The sequence below is a fragment of the Tursiops truncatus genome, chromosome 4, assembly GCF_011762595.2.
Source record: "Tursiops truncatus isolate mTurTru1 chromosome 4, mTurTru1.mat.Y, whole genome shotgun sequence".
Classification (NCBI taxonomy): Eukaryota; Metazoa; Chordata; class Mammalia; order Artiodactyla; family Delphinidae; genus Tursiops; species Tursiops truncatus.
Window position 1 is genome coordinate 4,370,544 of NC_047037.1, and position 14,639 is coordinate 4,385,182.

The following is a 14,639-nucleotide window of genomic DNA, read 5'->3' on the forward strand; positions in this document are numbered from 1 at the left end:
GCTGGCAATATCATTTTTTTTTGCATAAACTCTTTTGGCCTTCTGCCCCTCTTTCAACACCTCAAAGACTTGGAGACAGATCTTCAACTGGTCTAAACCAGCCTTTCCTTTAATAAGTGTAATTTAATTTCCTGTCTGTTTCTTTGCACAAACGCCAACATTGTCACTTTCATCAAAAGGCTTGTAAACTGGCTGCCTGGTTACTGTGAACTGGCTAAGTGAAAAAAGCACTGCCCTGGGAAATCAAAGCTCTGGATTTCCCCCAATTTTTAATTATTGTGGTTAGGAGTTAGAACTTGTGATACTTCCTAGATAAGACCTTGTTTCCACTACTTTACTACCCATCTGACTTTGGGTACTTTAATTAATATCACTGTGTCAGAACTTCATCACTTACCAAATGGCAATAATTATGTTACATATTTCATAGGTGCTTATATTAATGTGAGGAAGAAATTAAACAATGATTCATGGTGCATAGCGTACATATAACAACATTTAGTAAATGTGTTACTGAACCAAACTTGGGTCCACTCACCCGCACACAGTAAAGCCAATCTGCTGACACCAGGTTGTGGTGAAGGAAAGTGCAGTGTTTATTGCAGGGCACCAAGCAAGGAGAATGGGCAGCTTGTGCTTAAAAGACCTGTTCTCCCCAGTGGCTTTCAGGGAAAGGTTTTTAAAGGCAGGGTGAGGGAGGGGTGGTTTGTGGGATGTGGTCAGCTCGTGGACATTCTTCTGATTGGTTGGTGGTGAGGTCATCAGGAGTCAACATCATCAACCTTCTGGGTCCAACTGGACTGGGGTCTACATGCTAGTGGGCAGCAGACAGTTAACTTCTCCCACCTGGTGGGGGTTTCAGCTCAAAGGACATGGCTCAGAATATTCTCTATAGCTCTTGAGGAGGAACTAAAGGTCCTTGACTTTGTTTAGTGGCTAAATCACCATTATTTTATCTTGCTTGGCTGTTTCCTTTCTTTCTGCATTTTCTCACATCTCTGATCAAGTTTGCTCTTTGGAATTCAGGGAGGGTCTAGGAGGCTAAAGATTTTCTACAGACAAGAGGCAGGTGAAGGACATGGGGTCGGGGCGGGGGGGCTTTCTCTTGGGAAAGCCCCATAGGGTCCTGCTCAGTTACAAATGTTGACGATAGTTATAACTAGTTATTATGTCACTTTGGTAAAGCATGTAAATGAATGTTTTGGGTATCAATTATGTATAACAAACTACCCCAAACCTTCTGGTTTAAAACAAAAACAACTTCACTGTGCTCACAATCTGTAGGTCGAGAATTGAGCAGGGCTTGGCTGTGTGTGGCATCACCTGGTGTCACGCAGTCATTTGCAGCTGGTAGCTGGGATGGTTTTAGGTAGTCCAAGAAGGCTTCACTTGTTTGGGGTCTCACTTGCCTGGTAGCTTAGGAGGGGCAGCTGGAAGACTGGTCTCAGCTTAGTCTCTGTCCTGCATGAGTTCCAGCCTTTGCAATATGGTCTTTCCAGCAGCTGGAGCATTAGACTGCTTACATAGTAGCTCAGGACTGTAGAATGAGTGTTCTAAGAATCCAAAGGAGAGCTACAAAGTTTCTTATAACATAGTTTCAGAAGTCACCAAGTGTCACGTGTGCTGCATTCTTTTGGTTTCACAGGACTAGCTCATATTAAATGTGGAAGGGGACTCCACAAGTGCATAAATACTGGGAAGCATGATTCATCGGGGTGGGGGGCGGCATGTTGAAGACAAGCTACCACAATGAATAACAGCGTTTCTTCCAGGAGTATTCATTTATATCTCTATGCAGACTAATGGTTATTCATTAGTTGGGCATGTGTCCAAGGTGTTTTATTACAACAAAATGCTTGAAAAAAGGATTACAGGCTCATCACATGGAGTGGCTTGAAATTTTCTGAGACTGAGTTTTGGGAAGGAGCTTGGCTTGGGAGATCAGAGGAAAGCATAAAAAGGAGCAGACATCTCTTTAGAGTTAATATTTCCTAATGTTTCATTTATTCTCGTTGAAATTATTTGAAGATTGGGGAATATATTCCTTGGTCCCTGCTCTGGCTGCACTATATTAAAAGCCACACCTTAATCTCAGTGGCTTACAATAATAAATGTTTATTTCCTGCTCTCCTGTCTATAAGTCAGCTGTGGCTCCGCTGGGCTTAGCTGAGATCCTTTGCGGTCAGCTGGATTAGGACTCAGGCTTTGGGTGGATCCAGGTAGGTCCCACGTGTCTCCTCATTCTGGAACTGTGAGAGAGTTCTGGACTTACGGTGAAATTCAGGAGGCTGAAGCAAAACATGCAAGCAATGTAAGACCTCTGTTCATCCCATGTCCACTTACATTCCACTAGCTAAATCAAATCACATGGGTAAGCCCAAAGTCAGTAGAGCTAGGAAGTCTATTCTACCCACAGGAAGACCACAGGGGAAAGGAATAATCATGAACTGTCAGTATTCTCTACCATGGAGAGTCTAGGCATAGTGGAATAAAAAGCCAGTTCCCTGGACATTCATATTATGCTGAAAGGATGTGCAATTTTCTGTTTGTAAGGCTCTCTCTCCCACACAGTAGACTAGAGCTTCACCTTCTGATAAATTTTTAGTACTCAGAGTTCACTCTAAAGCATCAGATTTTAATTTATAATATACAGAAATTACTACCCTATTTTAGGACTTTCTGTTATTTATATTCATACTGTGTTTTTGAAACACGAACACCATATTTAGCTATTGACAATGCATAAGAAATTGTTCTCTGCCCTGAGGAATTTATTTCAGAGCAATTCAAGCTATTTAAATCAGTGTCAGCCTCTCAACTTTGAACAGACAGCTGTGGAGAGGAGATAAGCTTTTGAAGATGCAGCAGAAATGGTGTTTAGAGGGAATGAAAGAGGGAGAGATGATAGGCAACCAAGAAAGGGAGAGTTTATCCAAACTTGCAAAACGAATGGTAGGAGAGGAAAAAAACCTAACAGTTCAGGTGATGGAACAGAAGAAGGCGAGGCTCCAGCTCAGCTTTATTTTCTGCATTTTCAGAAGTCCTGAGGAATTTAGACATCAACTGGATTTATTATTTGACAGACAGAACTCTTGAAGTTTTGACTTCAGGTTTATCATGTCTATCTCATACTTGTTCTGTGCTGATAACACGGAGTAGTTCTTCTTGAGGTTGGTGAATGTCTCTCAGTCCCTGTGGATATGTTGTTAATAGAAAGATTGATACACTTGAGTGATTTTCTAACTCAAGGAAACACTTGATTGAAACAGTAACTTCTAATATGTTATAATTTGAGGGTTCCCAAAGGCATCTATGGCTTCAAAATAATTTCTGCAACTAAACTCACCATGTGCCTGATAATCTTAAGTTACTTACTCATAAACGTTTCTCTGCATTAAGGAATTAAAGATGATAAGTAAGACCATGATGCCTCATAGATATATAGAGTAGCTCATTGGATAGACATATGTCAAGGGAGGTTTGATAGAAAGATCCAGCCTGGTAAAGAGCCCCCTTGCTGCCGTGATCTGTCCACTCCTCTATGCAGTCGTCTCCAGCCTCTGTAGTGGGCGTTTATGTTTGGCTGTTCAGAATCCATGGACTTTTCCCCAGTATGATCCCATCATTGTCTTTTGGTAAATTATCTTTCCCACATTGTGGGTAATATTTGGTGAGTCTTTAAACTGCCCTGTTCCGCTCCTCCTCTCCTGTGATGGCCTTTTGATGTGTCAACTTGGCTACCATACTGTCTTCAGTTATTTAACCAAATGCTAACCTAGGTGTTGCTGTGAATTTATTTCGTAGATGTTACAGAAGTACAAAATCAGTTGAATTTAAATAAGGATTATCCTCAGTAATCTGGGTGGGCCAGATTCAATCTGTGGAAAGGCCTCATAAAGGGAACTGAGGCTTCCCTTGGGGAAGAAAAGAATTCTGCATGTGGGCTGCAGCTTGGAACTGTGCCCAGGAGTTTCAGCCTGCCCTTCCAGATGGCCTGAAGAATTTGGATTTACTTAGCCAGCCCCCTCAATCATGTAAGCCAATTCTTTGCAATAAATCTCTTAATGTATATCTCCTGTTGGTTCCGCTTCTCTACTTGAACTCGGGTTGATACACTTTTCCATATCTGCTTTCTCATAAATGAAACTAAAGGGATGCCCTCGTAGCTCTTAGCTTCCTTCTACCAAATCTTTCCTTTTGCTGCCATAGTAAAGCCAAGGGTGGTCATGAAGCTAAGCTTGGCCAGCTGGCAACTTTCATAATCTTTTCCTTGAGAATAACACAAGGAATAAAAACAAGACAAACAAACCCCTGGCACTTTAGAGTTTTTTTCTTTTCAGTGAAAGTGCCCTTACAAGACCCTCTAATCGTTCCTTCTTACTTTGTTTTTGCTCTATTTCCAATCCTGGTTCATAGCTATTGTATTCTCTTAGTAAATTTCTCTTTTGCTTGGCCACAGCAAAAGGATGACTGACAAGCCCAGTTGTGTCGCTTGCAACAAGAACAAAAAGCTTAACTGATACAGCCCATGAGCATTCTGACGGACAGAACTTGGATTCATTGAAAACCTGAGCTCCCAGAATATATAGAAACAAACAGATAAACCCCTGAAACGCCCCATAATCAGATTGAATCTAATTTTTCTTTTGCTTTAAGTCAGGGGTGGGGACTCTATTAAAATGTCAATAATTTCTGGCAGGAGTAACAAGTTAAACAATTATCATCACATGTATTTTACTTTTTTTAGTTTATTTTTTAAACTTTTTATTTTATATTGGAGTACAGTTGATTAACAATGTTGTGTAGGTTTCAGGTGTACAGCAAAGTGATTCAGTTATACATGTACATGTATCTATTCTTTTTCAAATTCTTTTCCCATTTAGGTTGTTACGTAATATCGAGCAGAGTTCCCTGTGCTATACAGTAGGTCCTTGTTGGTTATCTATTTTATATACAGCCATGTGTACATGTCCACACATGCATTTTAGTTTAACTTAGCCTTTCCATGGAGCCAGGATGTATGGAAACCAGAATGAAAGAGGGAGACAGCATGTGAACTGTGATGAGAGTGCTGACAAGAAAAGGGGTGGAACATGAAGGAATCCATGAAAGATAGAACCTCCTGGAGGGTGAGGGTGTGGGAGTAGGTAAGATATGGGATAGAAAAGTAAGGAGGGCTGGGGGGGAGGGAACTGGGATTGCTGCACCGTTATAGTGACTAGCTAGGATCACTCTACGTGGTAGGAAGGATAATTGCCCCAAAGATGTCCATATCCTAATCTCTAGAGCCTGTGACTATGCTACCTTACGAGGCAAGGAGGAATTAGGTTAACAGTGGAATCAAGCTTGCTAACAAACTGACCCTAAGGTAGGGAGACTAAGCCTCAATTTTCTAGGTGACCCAGGCTCTTCAGATGGCTCTTTAAAAGTGGAAGAGGGAGGCAGAAGAGGACTCAGCATCAGAGGGATGCTATGGAAGGAAGACTCAACCAGCCATGAACATGAAAGGGGCTGAAAGCCAAGGAAAGCAATGCAGTCTCGAGGAGCTGAAAAGGCAAGGGACCGGATTCTCCTCTAAGGCTCCAGAAGGAATGCAGCCTGTCAACACCTTGAAGTAAACCCAGTGTGACCTGAAGCAGAGTTCTGACCGACAGAACTATAAGATGATAAATTTGTGTTGTGTTAAGCCAATACGTTTGTGGATAATTGGTTACAGTAGTAAGAGAAAACTGTTAGACTCTATAACCCATGAGTATAGTAGAGAGAATAAAGGAGTTGTGCCATAAGACCTGGAGGTGGTCTGTACAGTAGGAAGGTACAGATCATTTCCCTGCTCTCCCATTTACTGGCAAGGTTCTTAGCCTCTCTAAACTTCAATTTTATTATCTCCAGAATGGGCAGAAGATACCTGCCTTTCAGGATTTTTGCTATAAATTAGAGATAATACAGGGCTTAGTTCTTAACATCTGAACTCTCTTCCTGACTGACCAAGTCTGGGATTCAAGGGTGCACCTGGTACCACTGTGGAGCAAAGAATTGCTTCTGGCAGACAGAGAAATGTAGAACAAAGGGGAAACTGGCGTTTGTAGGTTTCCAGGTCAATATGGGCTCAGGAAGAGAGTAGGTGACATGAAACCCAAAGTGACAGGGCAGATAGGCAGTGACTGAGAAGAAAGCTAGCAGTCTGGCCTGGCGGGATTGAGGGAATGTGTTCAGGAATGGAGATGCTGGAGTGGGAAGCAGGACCCAATGACTGCGAAGGGGCTCTCTAAGGAGGCTAGATAGTTTGGACACCTAATGGTAGTACAGTAAATATATATCCTAGCTATTATTTCCTTCAATATTTTTTTCTTTCCCTTCTTTCTCTTCTCCCATTACACATATGTTGATTTGTGTGTATGGTGTCCCGTACTCCTTTGAGACTTGATTTTTCGTCAAACTTTTTTCTCTCTCTTCTTCAGATCACATCATCTCTGTTGATCTGTCTTCAGGTTTGCTGATTCTTCTGCCAGCTGCTGGTATTTACTGCCGAGCTCCTCCAGTGAATTGTTAATTTTGGTTTTGTATTTTTCTATCTGGTTCTTTTTAGTAATGTTTATTTTTTCATTGACCATCTTTATTTGAAGAGACATTGTCATGATAGCTTTATTTCTTTAAGCATGGTTTCATTTTTCTCTCTTAACATCATTTTAATAGCTTCTTTGAGGTCTCTGGTTGCTGAGTCCACCATCTGGGCCTCTTCAAATGCAGATCTTGCTGCTTGCATTTTTTCCCCATGTATATGGGACACAGTTGTCTTTTTCTTTACAAGTCTTATAATTCTTGGTTGAAAACTGGACATTTTAGATACTATACTGCAGCAGCTCTGGATACCAGTCCCCCCCCCCCAGGAATTGTTTTATTTGCTTATTTGTTTGTTTATTTGTTTGGTGACTTGGCTTTGGTTGTACCTGCCTGGAGTAAAGTGTCCGGTGGAGAGGTCTGTACACAGAGCTGGATAAGAAGGGTATGTAAGAGAGTGAGTCAGAGACTCATAATTCTTACCAAGATTTAGTAGATTTTCATGAATGAATGTTTCTCCCTTTGATGTATTCTCTTAGGACACTTTCTAGAGACTTCAAATGGTTAAAAAATTTTTTTCCTCAGTTAAATTTTTGTTTTTCTGTGAAGAGTTTTCACTGAGCTCCTTGTTCTGCCATTCTGGAAGTCCTGCCTCTTCTCTTATTTTCATTGTATAGTTAATTAGAAGACATCCTCTTGCCCTTTAAATAGGTGAACGCAAATTATTGCTGTGACACAATTCCAACATTAACTTTGATGAAAGAGAATTTTTGAAATGTGCCCGACTTGGGATTAGGATCATTGACACCAACTTAGTTTATTTTCCAGCAAGAGTCCGTAGTGTCTGGGAAGCAGCAGTTTGAAAGCTGGGCTTGTCTCTGAAGCACTGCTTTCCATACAGTGATGGATTGTGGCTCCCATTAAGAGATCTTTGGAAGAGTCTGGAATTGCAAGAGTTGGAATTTGCAGAGCTGGCCCTCCCAGAGGTATCCGTGGGCGCTTAGTAGAATTTCTTTTCATCTAGTAAGAAAAAAAGATGATAAATGAGCTAACAGATCAAACTTTCAGGTTTATAATAGAAGGCTTAAATGTCAACAAAAGAAACACAGGTAAAGATCAGAGTACAATTGTGGTTAATAGTGTATGTTAATCAGTATGTTGAGAAAATAAAAAGGTTTTTGAAACTATTTTGAAGTAGAGGAAGGAAGATCATTAAAGTGATCTGAGAGAATATCATAATATTTCATTGTTGTCATCACGCAAGAGAGAGCAGCTATGTCTCATTCCCTCCTCCAGTGGGTCACCAGGAGACTTTCAGGTTCACGAACTATTATTTTCATCTTTGTATATATAGTGTTTGTGTTGTTACACATAAATAGAAGGCTTCCATTCATGTTTATTGAAAAAATAAGTGCAGGGTGTAGGGATTAATATCCAAAATATATAAGGAACTCATACAACTCAATAGCAAAAAAAGAATCTGATTTTAAAATTGGCAAAGGACCTGAATAGACATTTTTTGAAAAAAGACATATACATGGCCAACAGGTACATAAAAAGGTGCTCAACATCTCTAATCATCAGGGAAATGCCAGTCAAATAGACAATGAGCTACCACCTCACACCTGTTAGGATGACTGTTATCAAAATGATAAGATGTAACAAGTGTTGGTGAGGGTGTGGAGAAAAGGGAACCCTCTTGCACTGTTGGTGGGAATGTAAATTGGTGCAGCCACTGTGAGGAACAGTATGACGTTTCCTCAAAACATTAAAAATAGAGCTATCATATGATCCAGCAAACTTACTTCTGGGTATATATTCGAAGGAGATGGAATAACTATCTTGAGGAGATATCTGTACTCCTCCATGCCCATTGCAGCATTATTCACAATAGCCAAGACATGGAAACAACTTAATTATCCATCATAAGCGAATGAGAGCGAATAAGAAAATGTGGTATGTGGTACATGTATGTGCATACACACACACACACACACACACACACACACACGTTGGAATATTATTCAGCCACAAAAAAAGAAATTCCTGTCATTTGTGACAACATGAATGAAACTTAAAGGCATTGTGCTATGTGAAAAAAGACAGAAAGACAAGTACTATACAGTTTCACTTATATGTGGAATCTTCAAAAGTAAAAATCATTAAAACACAATAGATTAGTGGTTTCCAGGGGCTGGGGCATTGGGAAAATGGGGAGATGTAGGTCAAAGGGTAAAAACTTTCAGTTATAAGACAAATAAGTTTTAGGGATCTAATTTATAGCATGGTGACTAGAGTTAACAATACTGAAATATATACTTGAAATTTGCTAAAAGAGTAGATTCTAAATGTTTTCACCACACACACACACACTAAATGGCAACTATGTGAGGTGACAGATGTGCTAACTAACTTTATTGTAGTAATTATTTCACAATATATACATATGTCAGATCATCATGTTATATACCTTAATTGGCAAATAACATTGTGTAAGTGTATACCTCAATAAAGCTGGGGGGGAAAAAGACCAGTTCATTGCTGCATCAGTCACTGACCAGTCATGTATATATGGAATGGGTAAACAACAAGGTCCTACTGTATAGCACAGGGGAGTATATTCAATATCCTGTGATAAACCATAATGGAAAAGAATATGAAAAAAAATGTATATATGTATAATTGAATCACTTTGCTGTACAGCAGTAATTAACACAACATTGTAAATCAACTATACTTCAATTTTAAAAAATCGATAAAAAAAAGATTGACCTCTGGGCTTCCCTGGTGGCCCAGTGGTCGAGAATTCGCCTGCCAGTGCAGGGGACACGGGTTCGATCCCTGATCCGGGAGGATCCCACATGCCACAGAGCAAATGGGCCCGTGAACCACAACTGCTAAGGCCCGTGCACCTGGAGCCCGTGCTCTGCAACAGGAGAGGCCACCACAATGAGAAGCCCACGCACCGCAAAGAGGAGTGGACCCGGCTCGCCGCAACTGGAGAAAGCCTGCGTGCAGCAGCGAAGACCCAACGCAGCCAAAAATAAATAAATTAAATTAATTAATTAATTAAAAAGACTGACCTCTGAGCAGAAGTTGGGTCACCTTAAACCTAGAGTGCTTACCCAGTGGAGGAAAGCGAACACCCCAAACATAAGCAAGACTTGATCCACAAGAAGGAGCTGGGTAAGGAGTTTTGAATGGGCAACGAATAGCGTCCATTCTACTAGACATTTCAGATCTTGTACAGCTTAGCTTGGTAATACTGTAAGTGCGGTAGTCAGAAAGAAGAGCCTAGGTGCTTCTACCTGCTACCTAGTGAGGGTCCTAGTTAGCAGTGTACTCCATCCTGATGCTTTAGTGTAAGTAGGCTACTCTTAGAATAGCGTAACTTGTTCCAAAGAAGTAGGCTGATTTCCCTCAGGTGGAAATGGATTGTATTTGACATATTTAAAATAGCATCTAGGGCTTCCCTGGTGGCGCAGTGGTTGAGAGTCCGCCTGCCGATGCAGGGGACACAGGTTCGTGCCCCGGTCCGGGAAGATCCCACGTGCCGCGGAGCGGCTGGGCCCATGAGCCATGGCCGCTGAGCCTGCGCATCCAGAGCCTGTGCTCCGCAACGGGAGAGGCCACAGCAGTGAGAGGCCCGCGTATTGAAAAAAAAAAAAAAAAAAAAAAAAAAATCATTAAAATAGCATCTAACCATTTATTAGGAATAGGGCTTCACAATTTTAATTTTTTTTTTGCCAAAGAAAAATTAGAAGAGGTGCTGCTGCATGCTTCACAAATAGGGTGAGAGTGCAGCTTCTCAGAAGGGCAGGGGGAGCATGGTGTGACCAGGAATTGTCATCCACAGAGGCACGATTTTCTGTTCCACATCCTTCTTTCACCCCTTTTGTTCTTTTCCTCGCTCTCTTTGTGTTTTTCCCAAATATGATAACAAAAAGACTGGAAATTTGGATATTAGGAATAGAGGGAAATTTCAACAGTACTCTGAAAGGGAAAATTACAGATGAACTCAGTATATCTCTTGCAGATCCATCTATTTATGAATTTCTAAGACTGCCTTTGACAGACGTGAGAACTGACTTCTGTCTCCCTGTGTAAGGTGATATGAAGCCCATCGTGGTGAGATCAAATGAACTCTGGGCCTTTAGAGAGGATATCTTAACACTGATGATCTAGTAAATTGTAATAAAATAATTAGGAAATGGTCAGTTTTGAGTATTTGTTACCTTTGCTTTTAAAAAAATCTTTTATTGAAGTATAGTTGATTTACAGTGTTGTAATATAGCTCCCTGCGCTATACAGTAGGACCTTGTTGTTCATCCATTCTATATATAATAGTTTGCATCTGCTAATCCCAAGTTCCCAGTTACCTTTGTTTTCAACATAATGTATTGCAAGTTCATATAAATTGATTTTTAATATAGTTTATTTAACCGGCTCACAAATTTCCTGAAGACTTATGAGCTAGTAGGAGCCAGCTCTAGTACACCACTGGATATATTATACACAGGGAGGTAGTTTAGACCTGTTTAAGCCAAGGCCAGTGGTATAATTGCTTCTGTAGGATCTCCACTTCATTGAAGATTCTGCTGCTGAAATGAATTGGCATTCTAAAAGTATTCCATTTCTACCAACTGCAGCCCATTCAGGTCTATATGACCCCATGGTGACCCTGTCTTCCAATGGCTCTGAGTATTCTAAGTAATAATCAACCATAAGTCATAACGTTCCAGGACAGGTGACAATATCAAACCCTGCTTAACCCTTCTGCACATGTGTACAAACTCCTCTGACCCACAGCTACACATCACCCAGTATTGTGGTCCCCTTTGTTGGTCCTCAATCATCGTTTGATTCAAGCCCAAGCTTCCCTCTTCATGTAAGAGTGAAAACAGGAAGAGAGGTGACGTCGTTGGTTGGGTTAAGGGAGATCAGAGATTACATATGGAACTATATTTTTCTTTGCCTGATCTCAAAATAACTTTGTGAAAACTTATAGGGTAAAATTGTTACGGCAACCAGCTTAAAGAAAAGGGACTTCATATTTTATTCTCTCATACATCAATTATCATAGTTCTGTATCTTGGGAGCCAGAAATTCAGCAGGTATGTTGAGATTTGACCTCTCATTATCTGACCTTTAAAGAAAATCAGCGTGACTCTCGTCTGCTTCCTGTTGAGCTTCTAAAGTGTATAAATTGTGCAGACAGTGGAGCATCATAGATGAGCTGGAGCACAGACTTGGAGAAGCCAGCATGTGTGGTTTGGTAACAATATATATACGTGTGTGTGTGTGTGTGTGTGTGTGTATGCACATATACAATGGTTAGCAAAACCTAACCATTAGTTAGAAGGAAATTTGGCATGATGATTTATCCTCAGGTCAAGAAAGAGCAGTGTTTCCAAGGAGCCCTGGCTGTGTGGTCCATATGCCTGCATTCTCTATTAGGAAGAAGGAGACGCATACAATGACAGAGGTGTATCACAAACCTAAGCTCCTCTGGGAAACCCTCTGACGCCATTAGAGGTTTATAGTGGGTTGAATGGTGCCCCCCCCAAAGATCTGCCCACCATGTCCTGGAATCTGTGAAGCTGACGTTATGTGGGAAAAAGTGTCTTTGCCGATGTAATTATGTTAAAGATCTTGGGATGAGATCATCCTGGATTATCCAGATGGTCCCTAAACCCAATAACAAATATTTTGCTAAGTAACATATAGGGGAGAGACGCAGAGAGAAGATGATAGTGGTGATTGGAGAGACACCCTTACAAGCCAAGGAACAGTTGGAACCACTGGAAGCAGGAAGTGGCCAGGAAGGATTCTTCCCCAGCACCTTCAGAGGGAGCATAGCCCTGCTCATTCCTTGATTCTGGACTTGTGGCCTCTTGACTGTTGTAAGTGACCCAGTTTGTGGTAACTGGTTACTGCAGTCCTAGGAAACTAATACAAGTAACAAAACTGAATGACAAAACGAATGGCTCTGGGTTACAAAGGAACCGCCCAGCTCTGCTATGGGATAACTTCTAAAGACGGGCCACAGGAAGGGGTGTTAACTTTCCACCTGGAGAAGGAGACAGTGGAAATTCACAGACAAATAAGGATGCAGCTCTATATGCAGTGGTGGAAAGTATCAACACTTTTAAAAGGTATTGTCAGCTAAGTGTGTCGGTGCAACTGGTTCCCTGGCTTGGGTGGAGCTGAAGTAGTGTGATGGGCAGTAGATGGGCAGAGCCAATTGCAGACTTTGGAGATAATGGGTGGCCAGAGCACTGGTGAGGCAGTCCAGGGCTGGGCTTGTCTATCAAACGTACTCCTCCCTGTGACAAACAAAACCACGCTGCAAGGGGAACGGTCAGGGTCCTGTGAGTTCACAGGTCGGGAGCATTGATCCGGCTCACTTGGGAACAAAATATTAAAGTAAACTTCCTAGGAGGGTTCAAAGGGACAATTCGGTCACATCTATTTTATTTAAGGTTGAAATTTTATTTAAGTTTGATTATTTAAGAAATAACCACAGTGCTACATTTTCCACATTCCTATGGGAATAAATTATTTATTGCTCCCACGTCTTCTGATTTCTGTTGCCCCTATGGACAGAACCTCTAGTACAGGTACTAGGAACACATTTTCCAAGGTAAAAAGCTGAAAACATCTCTGACCGTAATGTTGGGCCACTTTAGGCAGTAAATGGCAGTCAGGGACATGTTGTTGGGACGACAAAACGCAAGAAATTTCAAATCGTGATGGGAATGGGTGATTCGACGTAATCCATAAAGTTGGCATTGCCCCAGAACACCCAGATGGTAGAGACAAGGCATGAGCAGCTCTTATTTTCTTAGCTTTGGGTAACTAAGACTAGAGGAAAATCAACAAGGCTTTTGTTTTTACGAAAATGTAATTCTAGGAGAAATGAGTGCTATTCATTACATCTCTAATTAATGATACTCAGAGTGCTGTGGTTTCTCAATGAGGAAGCACCTGGATGAAACATGGTACCCTCACCACTCAGGGTTTATGCATTCAGAACCGGGTGAAACTTGATGTGGCTACAAGGGCTGTATGATTCCATCCCCTCATTTTGTGGATGTGGAAACTGAGGCGGGAGAAATGTCACCCTAGGGATGGGTGCCCGAGGCTGGAATTGAACCTGGACCATTGAATTCCCATCTGCCGCCCTTCTCGCCCAGCCGCACTCTTCAAGGGCTCTTATCTAACGCTGACTTCCCTCTGCTGACAGCATCATCCTTGGACACTTCTGTAGCTCTGGCTCCTTATCGTGGGTTTCAGCCTTTTCCCAGTTTCTTATCAGAGGCAAAGCTTTAATTGCCTCAACACACAGTCAATTCTACTTGAAAGATGAGACCGGGCAGGGAACTCAGTTCTTCAGCGTTCTCAGACATCATGAACTGTCTTCCTCGGAGAGCCTCCAACTCCAAATCAGTCACTTTAATGACAAACTTTCCTTTCTCTAGAAACATTTACCTAAGACTTAATTTAAACACCTTTTGGACAAAAAACCCAAACCCAAAACTAAACCTAGGCAGACACTGAATTTTCAGACACATTGTGGCAGAAAGCCTGGCATATACAGGCAATGTAAGATTTTGGAATCGAGAAGACGTTAATTCAAATCCCAAATCAACCACTCTGTCTGAGCTCTGGGCTACAGTTTGTATCAGTAAACTGGGAGACGTTTTTCTCTATAACAGGATAATGCAATGGAGTAATTAATTTTTTTGTGGGTTCATCAAGATAAAATGGAGGGGGTGGAAGGGGCGTTGGGCAGAAAAAAATGTAGCCCTCACACCGTACTTGCCATCTTTCTTTCTCTCCTGCAACTCCTGGGGCCAATAACAGCAGAAAGCCTCTAAGAAGGTAATCTCTGGCCTGGGAGTAACTTAAAGACACCCTTTCCTATCTGATGATTTATATAGTTTGGGAGCCTGGGGATATTCCCGGTTCTCTTCCAACTGCATACATGCTTGCAGCCAGGGCCGAAACCAGGAGGATGCTCTTCTAGGTGACAGCGTTCATAATCCAAAGACCTTGGAATGCAATTGCTTCCTCTT

General features: G+C 41.5%; 1 long non-coding RNA gene across 1 annotated transcript in view; it reads left to right on the top strand.

Annotated features, from left to right (window-relative positions):
• Nucleotides 1-14,639, top strand: part of LOC141278518 (uncharacterized) — a 253,224-nt gene that overhangs the window by 136,842 nt on the left and 101,743 nt on the right. The gene's annotated exons all lie outside the window — the stretch shown is intronic.